This window comes from Solanum stenotomum, chromosome 12 (genome assembly GCF_019186545.1).
Source record: "Solanum stenotomum isolate F172 chromosome 12, ASM1918654v1, whole genome shotgun sequence".
Taxonomy (NCBI): Eukaryota; Viridiplantae; Streptophyta; class Magnoliopsida; order Solanales; family Solanaceae; genus Solanum; species Solanum stenotomum.
Window position 1 is genome coordinate 38,349,561 of NC_064293.1, and position 9,993 is coordinate 38,359,553.

A 9,993-nucleotide genomic window follows, 5' to 3' on the forward strand; every position below is an offset into this window, starting at 1 on the left:
TTTTTTATTTCCTTTTTTATATTATTTCTATTATATAGAAGAGTGAAGCCAACCAGACGACCAAGGGTATTTTGGTAATTTTACGCTATAAAATATCCAATTTCTAGAATCATCTTAAGGAATGACTAAGGGCAAAAGCGTTATTTCGCTCGACTGAGAAAATATAATGTCAGAGGCACAACAACATATGTCAAAAGAGATTCATACGTCTCTTTCACTCTTTTTTTACGCTATCAAGAATGGTCTCTTCATCATTGTCAAGAACTTTTTGATTCTCTTCATCTTCACAACGGGTTACACTTCAGTTTTTAGATTTGTTCATCATTTAAATTTTGCCGAATTCTTCATACGTTTTTCATTCATCTACTGTACATAAATCCTGGGTTTCATTAAGGAATCTAGAAGAGTATAGATGAAAGTTTCACTGAGCTGCATGTCAAATTGCTTATTGATTTCATAAATATTCTTCTATATTTTCAATCTTAGATAGGGTCTTCATCAGTTTTTAAGTTCTTCTGTCAATTTTTGTTTAATCTTCATCTATTTCTGTTAAATTTTTGCTTAATCTTCATAAAAAAAATTGTGTTTTTCACTTCTTCTGATCGACTATTCTACCCTGCAGATCAAATCTCTGATTGAATCTTCATGATCTACTCTAATGGGTTTTCCAATGTCGGGTAAGTTCTTAATTGATTTCTTTGTTCTCCTCTCAATTATTATATAATCTTCATCATATTCCCTTTAATTTTGTTTAACATTCATAAAATATCTGTATTTCATGGCTAAATCTCAATAACTAAGGAAATAAAGTGATAGATTTCTCTATGTAAAAAAAATTCAGTGACATCAGTGTAAATATTAATCTTATTCTAGGTTGAAATGTCTGTATTTGAGAAGTTTTGGATTAGTTTGCATGTTACCACTTTACGTTTGCTCATGTTCTTTTTTCCCCCTCCTTTTTGGTTCTCTTTACACTTTCAAATTGCCTTACTTTTTGGATTGTAAAGGTAATTTTCAAAATACCCAATTTACTTTTGGTGTTTAAGCAATCATCTCGTGTAGGCTGATTTTCTGCACTTCTAATTTATTAGTGTATTCTATGAGTTTGAGACAAAAGTTAATAGTTACAAAGCCGATATAATGCAATAAAAAATGTGAGTATGCTTTTACCGCTTAATTAACTTTGACGATCTTCCCAAAAGTCTCTTATAAACAAGGTGAGAGACAAAGAAACTATTCAATGCTCTATGAAACTATTGGAATTGCACATATATGTTTTTGTCCTTAACTCAAGTTAATATAATTACACAGATAATTTTAGTTATAAGTAAATACACATTTTTTCATTTTTACTCTACAGTTGATCTTGATGTGTAATCTATACACTATACAATAATCTATTGTGAAACCTCAAAATTTGATGATGATTATTGCTTTATTCAAGTACCATGACTGAGATATTATTTTTTTCCTAACTATTGCAATGACTACTACAGTAGAAGGTCAATAGTTGTATTAAGATGTTGGTATCTCTTTTCTCACATTGCCATATATCTCTAAATTTTGTGGTAATGCTTCTCTTGAACCAAATGTTCCAACATACATTAGTTACATGGATAGCCACATTAAGAGTAGTGCATATTGCTTTCATTCACTCCAATCTTCTAGGTTCGATGGCAGTTGCTCTTGTTCCAATAGTAAATTATTATTTTTCTTGAAGATGTTTGTTTAGACTATCCTATCATAGTTTTCTTTTGATGATTGAATTATTTTCGTGTATTACTCTAAATCATTCGAAATCTACATTCTGTTAATTTGAAGGTACTGATTATAAATTTATGCACAAAATTTAATATTCTTGTTTTTTTTTTTTGTGGTACTCATGTACATATGGTATGTTAGTTTTAATTTTTATTGGTTCAATTCCTCTCCTTTTTACTAATTCTTTCACGTAAAAGTAAGTAGTTGCACGTTATTTGCTCCAAATTGGTTTTCTCTTGAGAATTTAACATCCACACATTTTTCTTTGATGTTTGCAAAAATTTTCTTCATCTTTCTTTTATCTATAATTTATTGGTCTTTTTTTGTGTGGAATTTTACTGGATATGTTATTGTTGTTGTTGTTTATTGGCTTTTTTTGTGCCTTTGATTTCTCCAACAGCTAATAGTGTGGCAAATGAAATCCAAGGGACTTATAAATATTGAGAGATAGAGAAAATTATGTCTTTCCTTTCCCGTGTTAGTGAAAATTACATCTGTTTACCATCATAGAGCCAGATTATAGAATATTCTAGCATAAGATTTTAGGAGAGACTATATAAAATGAAACCTTGTTTATATTTGTTTTTTTTATTTATCAAAAAGGAAAAAAAGCTTATCAATTAGAAAAAGATAATAAGATATGTGGACTTTTAATTTTTATCAATTCATTGCTTGGGTACAATTTTCCATCCTACTGTAGAGCACTATAGTTGTGACATAGTTCACATATATTTTTCTGAAGCTTGAAAAAAAATATTTATCTAAATTAATCTTCACGGGCCTTGAACTTAGCTTGAAGCTGAACTGAAATGGGACAAAAGTAATTCGGTTGATCAAATTTTAATTATTTTATGTGCTATTAATGGATTGGTATGACTTAGTTTTGATTTTAAAAGAATAAAGCAATATGGTTGAGCATCATAATTCTTGTAAACCTTGAAGGCACTCTTCTATTTTTGTACTACATGAATATTGCTTTGAATGTATAACTATTCTTTATAGCGTAGGAGTATATTTTTCTAAGCACTTGGCCTACGGTCATCCCAATGTTCATGTAATGCCATTATTGATTTTTTTTCACTGTACTATTTCATTGGTTCATGTATTTGATTATTGATGTTAGCTTATATAACTTTATTTTTGTCCTTTTTAAAGATATGTTCCTTCGAGTACTAAATCGTTAAAAAGTCAAGCATTACGATTTTACCAAATGTAAGCTTGGTGGTAGCTTTCCAACCTTGTGAAACTCATCCATTAAGGCAACCAGCCAGTTAAAAACAAATCAGTTTGTAAAAAGTTTTGCTAAGGCAACATTTTCCTTCTTTTTGATAGATTAACTATTATGGAGTGTTTTTATTGTTTTTTCTTTTCTCATATGTTTAATGATAAACCTTGTCGACCTAGACTTTTGTATCAGGCTGATGTATGCCTTGCATTTCAGTTGTTAATAAAATGTGGTCTCAGAGATGAAAATATTCTTGTCTTCATGTACGATGACATTGCTTACAATGAAGAGAGCCCAAGACCGGGAGCTATCATTAATAGTCCTGCTGGAGGATGTTTACAAAGGACTTGCTAAGGTATGTGTTTTTTGCCATCATTATTAGTATATACCTAAATTGTACTCCCATCTGATGTGTTATCTCTTGAGGCAAGATTACACTAGAGATGATGTTAACGTGGACAACTTTTTAGCTGTTCTCCTTGGTAACAAAACTGCTCTTACTAGGTACCGAAAAGATGGGAGTGGTGGTCCAATTGATCATATTTGCATATTCTATAGTGATCATGGTGGCTCTGGGTTGCTTGGTAAGTAGCTTATTTATGTCTCTTTTGGTTATTGCTTTGTTTTCTATAACTTGCGCTTTATACTAATCTCTTAATGAAGGCTTAAATCTAAGTCTGCAACTCGATTATTTCACATCTATTGAATATTAATGACCATTGTCTCACTGCTTTTTACTGTTTGAAAAAATTGATATTTATTCGTTCTGTATCATATGTAAAAGATTTATCAGAGGTAATGTGAACTGACTGTAATTTGAGACTTTAAATGGTATTATGTATTAATGAAGTTAAGATGAGGACTGTGGAGATGTGGTCCAATGAATATTCAATGGCTACATTGGCATGTTAAGTCCACATTTTTCCCCGACATACAATTTTCTTCTCATAAACTTGGATTAGGGATCACCTTTTATTGAGATGAATGTGTGGATATGGTAAATATTGGATAAGTATTAATGTAAATCAGAAAGGATTTACATAGTTTTATCAGCTGACTAAACAACATAAAAGCAAATTTCTGCGCAAGAATTTTGACTCCATACCAAATGCATGGCATCGGTAGTTTTTCTAATTGCAATCCTATTCATGGAAAGTTCTCATTTAACAATTATATTAGCCAGTGAACATCTTTCTCAATAGAGTAATTCAGAAATCTATATTTTTCACGCGAGTCACATGAAAAAAATACATGATTGGCACCGGTACTCACTTTTATTTAATGTGTCTGCATGCATAATATATTCCTATGGAAATGTCTTCAATGATTTCGCCTCTAGAATATCACCAAATGAAGTAAAGGCATTGGAAACAAAGGTAGGCTTTATTTTCGTAAGACCTCAAAGGCTATTGTGAGTACAAACAACTCATTGTACAAGTTTCTTTGGATTGCACCAAAATTTAGGCTTCTGGAATACGTCAAACTATGGTGAGGGCGTGTGAAGTACACACATCTCACTTTGTTGATTCCTTGAACATAAGTGTCTAAATGAGACATGAAAATTAGAGTTGAATGGTTAAAATGGAACAAAGTTGAGTTGAAGTGTCAAAATGAAATTTAGGGGCAAGTTTAACATCTTGTTTGGATGGTTGTTACCTGTTATATTGTATTGTATTGTATTGATTCTTCATTTAAAGATAAATGAATGTATTCTCTACCTGCCGAATAGAAGGGAAGGTGGGAGTTTAATTTCGTGACATGTACAACAAGCTCATAGAGCAAGAGACTTCTTTTGTGTTTGATGGTGGGACACCATTAGATGAGAATGGGCTGTGTTTTGTACTTAGATTGTTGCATTTTCACATTCATGTTTCGGATCCGAACCCTGATGTGCATAGGGTGTTTGATTATATGTTTAAATGGATTTAATGTCTGAATTTCATTTTAAATGGGATTTCTGAAGAATAGTGTGTTAAACACCAATAGTTTTTTTAAGCATCTCTTTTTGTTGAAGTAATAGGTAATATGTCTAGGTCAGCCATTGCGTCACAAAAATGGTGTTTTTAATGGGCGAGAAGATTTTGTCTTCCACAGAGACATTACAGTGTAGAGACAATAAGAAACTGTTAACTTTTCTATGATACCTACAATTAGAAGAAGCTAGACAAATGAGGCTTCGAGGTGAGTGTTTTACCTCCGTTAAGCTTTTTATGTTTACTTTGAATAATATAATGTGTTCTGAGTATATATTTGTGCTACAAGGATAATAACTATTGATATGAGAAGGCTTAAGGTAAAGAAATATTTTGCAGTACATTGATACAGGATCATAGTTTTTGACTATAAGCCAGAGAGGAAATAGTTGGAAGAAAGAGCAACAAAAGCCAATGCAAAAACAAGAGTCATTTAGAAGCTCCCGCTTTGGGAATGGAGGTACTTCTATTTTGAAGAGCTTCTTGGACTTTTAGTTATTTTGAATTTTTCAAAATATTACTACACTTCTGTGAATAAGCCTTAAGTTCAGGTGTTTATTGTAGTATGAATGAAAACTTGAAGCAGTAATTTGGATTTTCATCTGACAATGAATATGTGAACTCCCCTTATGAGGACGTCCCTTTGTAATTTGGGCTAAGCAAATACCAAATCCAACTACTATTGAAATGTCTGAGCCATTCCAGAAAATGAATGTCAGCTTATAACTGTTGAGTATGCCTTCAATAATGTCTCTGTTTTGCAACTATGGAGTTTATAATAAAGCTTATAGCAGTTTTAGATTTGTTGCTCGCTTTTTTTTTTTGCAAGTGCTCGTATATCTGTTAAGAGCATAGTCAATTGAGCATAAGAGAAATTCTAATGATGTATGTATTGTAGCATTTGCATTTCTGGAACTTTTATGTATTTATAAAAATAGTTTAGCAATATAGTATCCCGTTGTTTTTATTGTATAGCAACAATATTTGTTCATCATTAATCAAACTACAATAGAAAGAAGTCATAATTGCTCTTTCAAAATCATACATGTTGGGCCCGTGCATAGCACGGGCATTCCATATCTAGTATATTCATAAACTTTTAAGTTTTTATATTAGAAGATGCTATATGAAATTATGATTTTGAATTATAAATTTAAATTAGTATTTAAAATTATAACTTCATATCACATATCCACTAAAAAGAAAATAAAGGGAAGGGGCTAGATAGCCTCTAAAATTAAAATGTGTAAATTATTTTTGTAGTTAACTATAAGGCGTAATTTATGTCTTTTTAAAAAAATAAAAGTTCAAATTTGTAATTAGACTTGTGTAAAAAAAATTTACTTCTCAAATACTTAATACTTCCTATATTCTAATTTAAGTGGAAACTTTTAAAATTTAGAAATACTTTAACTTATATTTCATGTTTAATTTTAGTGAGAAACTTTTATAGCTAATTAAATACATTATAAAATGTTTAAAATAACAAATTTTAAAAAAATAAAAATAAAATTATTTTTTAAACAACATAGAAAGGGATTAAACCATAAATTGAAATAGAGGGGAATAATAGAATTTGCTAAGGAGATGCTAATCAAAGTTTGGTACTCCACAATTTCATTGTTGAAAATATACAAAATGACAGACAATTAGGCACAAAGGAAGTACCACAATCCACAAGTGTGTTGCAAAGTCAATTTTGGAGATGGGGAATGAAGTTGTCCACTAGTTAGTTAATACTAACAATTTGGCACAAAATATTTTTTTCGTTTTAATTTATATGATATTATTTGATTATTTTAAAAAAAAAATTAATATTGAAAATAGTATAAACATGTTTAGAGAAAATTTCTCCATAAACAAAACTTCTTAAACGACTATATTGTGGATACTATTTTCTATATTATTTGATTAGATATAAAGAGAATTGAAATTTATAATTTATAATTTAAAATAATTATTTTATTTCACTAATAATAAAGAGAAGATTTTATAATTAAGTTTTTTTTTTTGTGTGTGTGTGGTATAAATGGACAAGAAAGGCTACTTTATACCTAACCAAACCTAAAAGCAAGTCATTGCTTGTTCCACCTAATTGGGGGAACTCACAACTTCAATCAATTATGAGCACTTTTTATTCGACTCTTTGATTTTACATGCTTGGACAATGTATGTCGTTAGGTTGGTGAAATGTGATTGAAAAAAATATTTTACAAATTGAGATAAAACAATTTTAAGATAAAGTACTACTTATTTCGAAATGCAGAACAAAATAATCAGAATTATTATTCTTATCTTTTTAATTAAGCGATTGATTAGTATTTGACTTGTTGAGATCCCTATAATTATAAGCTATTTAATTTACATGTCATAATCATTTTACTTACAAATTTCAACATAATATTTAAGCAAAACAAAAAAATCTATTTAACCGTGAAAAAATTGTGATAAAATAATAAATATTTTTTTTACCAGAAGCATCAGCCTTTTATATTTTGACTTTTAAAAATAAAATCGAAAATATTTTATCCTCAAAATAAAATGTTTGAATGGGAATTTGAATCAATCGAGTTTAACGTGGATATTGAATACAATAATAATATAATAATAATAATAATATATTTAATATAATCTCGTAAGGAAGATAAAAAAAAATAGTGATATACATAAACCTTATTTCTTTTTAAAAAAAAGAGAGAGAGAGAGAAAACGGCCTTTCAGTTGGTAGGTGCAATTATATCCATTTCTTTTTTTCTTTTTTTTTTTTTGGTTTCTATTGCATCCACACATTTAAGTTAACCATTTCATAAACGCATGTGAGGATTGTGTATGAATATAAGAAAGTTTTGAAAAGTATAAGCGATTGGTGATACACCTCATGAATTAATTTCTCATTCAAGTTTTGTGTATTAATATTTTAATAGGGAAACACCTGAATGAACCTTATCCAATATAAATTTAAATTAATTTGAGTTTGATATGGATATCGAGTCCCAAATGAAAATTTGTGGGACTCTACAAAACTTGTTCAATTCGAATTGAGACTCTAGAAAGTGTGTTCAGTTTCAATTAGAATTCTTGGAGGCTACTCAATCCTAAACTCTAGTTCATGCCTATATAAAGGGTACTTAATTCTCTTAAAAGACATCTTGAAATTTCGTAAAGAGATCAAAATCTCAAAGATTTAGTAAAATCTCGAATATTCCGCAAATTGATGGAATATTCATATAGAGGTCAAATCTAAATCATATTAGTTCGAAAAATATGCCACTAACGTCCCTCGAATCATGGATAAATCTTAGGAGAGTTGAATCAAGGGAGAAACAGAATTGTACCTGCATTGAAGAATAAATTATGTTTCTTCTTATTCCATTGTGATTGCAATTTATTTTTTGTCACTTTAAAATTTGTTGCAAACAAATTGGCACGCCAGTGGGACCAAATCTACCCTTCATCTCTTCTCTCATAAATCAAATCTGAAGCTGCAAAGGTGGAAGAATGAGTACTTCAAGCCTCGTCTTTGAGTTTCATTGAGTCTACACTCCGACAAGCCTTGAAGCAGGGGGCATTTGTAAACATTGAATTTTTGTGGAACTCTACAAAATGTGTTCAATTTGAATTAAGACTCTAGAAGGTGTGTTTAGTTTCAATTATAATTCTTGGAGGCTACTCAACCCTAAACCCTAATTCATGCATATATAAAGAGTACTAAATTCTCTTAAAAGGCATCTCAAAAATTCCGTAAAGAGATCAAAATCTTTAAAATTTTGTAAAGAGATCAAAATCTCGAATATTCCGCAAGATGATGGAATATTCATATAGAGGTCAAATCAAAATCATTTTAGTTCGAGAAATACGCCACTAACGGTCCTCAAATCATGGATAAATCTTAGGAGAGTTGAATCAAGGGAGGAACAGAATTGTACCCACAATCTTGATGAACAAAATTATGTTTCCTATTTTATTGTGATTGCAATTTATTTTTTGTCACTTTAAAACTTGTTGCAAACAAATTGGCACGCCCAGTGGGACCAAATATGCCTTTCATCTCTTCTCTCATAAATCAAATCTGAAAATCTGAGGCTGCAAAGGTGGAAGAATAAGTACTTCAAACCTCGTCTTTGAGTTTCATCGAGTCTACACTCCGACAAGCCTTGAAGCAGAGGGCATTTGTAGACATTGAAATTTTGTGGGACTCTACAAGACGTGTTCAATTCGAATTGAGATTCTAGAAGGAGTGTTCAGTTTCAATTATAATTCTTAGAGGCTACTCAACCTTAAACCCTTGTTCATGCCTATATAAAGGGTACTAAATTCCCTTAAAAGGCATCTCAAATATTCCGCAAATAGATGAAATATTCATATAGAGGTCAAATCTAAATCATCCTAGTTCGAGAAATACGCCACTAACGACCCTCGAATCATGGATAAATCTTAAGAGATTATAATCAAGGGAGGAATATAATTGTACCCCGCAATCTTGATGAATAAAATTACGTTTCTTCTTATTTTATTGTGATTTCAATTTATTTTTTATCACTTTAAAATTTGTTGCAAATACCCACCCCTCCCCAACAAAAAAAAAAGAAGATAATTGCAACACACAAAAGAATGGCCCTTTTTTCAGCTTATAAAAATCTTATCATCCTGATTGATTAATGACTCAGATGTGACAAAGCCGAAAATGGTAAACTGATATACATGCATGGACAATATAATTGACCTAGTAATTATTTTTGTGTCCATTTGATAATTAGTCATTAATGCTATATAATTCAAAGCAAAAGGCTTCCAACACAAATCTTGATAAACCATACATACCAACAAAAATTGAAACACATGGAGTATTATTTTTGAGATTTGAACATTTTAAAAAAGAGCTATTCTTAATGATATTCGCATATGAATTATAATGCATGAAAACTTTTTATTTATAAGGAAAAGTTGATTTGGTCTCTAATTAATATTCCTTGTTTTTCTCCAAGAATTTTACATAATAGATATTCACAATAATAAAAATATGTACATAATAAT

The 9,993-nt window shown here is 30.1% G+C and overlaps 1 long non-coding RNA gene across 5 annotated transcripts; it reads left to right on the forward strand.

Moving 5' to 3' along the window:
* Positions 1 to 163: 163 nt before the first annotated feature.
* Positions 164 to 6,001, forward strand: LOC125846845 (uncharacterized). Of its 5 annotated transcripts, none has more exons than XR_007444403.1 (6): positions 164 to 293; positions 623 to 677; positions 3,203 to 3,341; positions 3,491 to 3,570; positions 5,007 to 5,167; positions 5,299 to 5,999. It is a non-coding gene; the product is annotated as an uncharacterized LOC125846845 (long non-coding RNA). The 5 variants fall into 5 exon arrangements; XR_007444405.1 differs by having other exon boundaries at positions 179 to 242; positions 5,299 to 6,000; XR_007444404.1 differs by lacking the exon at positions 164 to 293 and having other exon boundaries at positions 302 to 677; positions 5,299 to 5,419; positions 5,524 to 6,000.
* Positions 6,002 to 9,993: the final 3,992 nt, after the last annotated feature.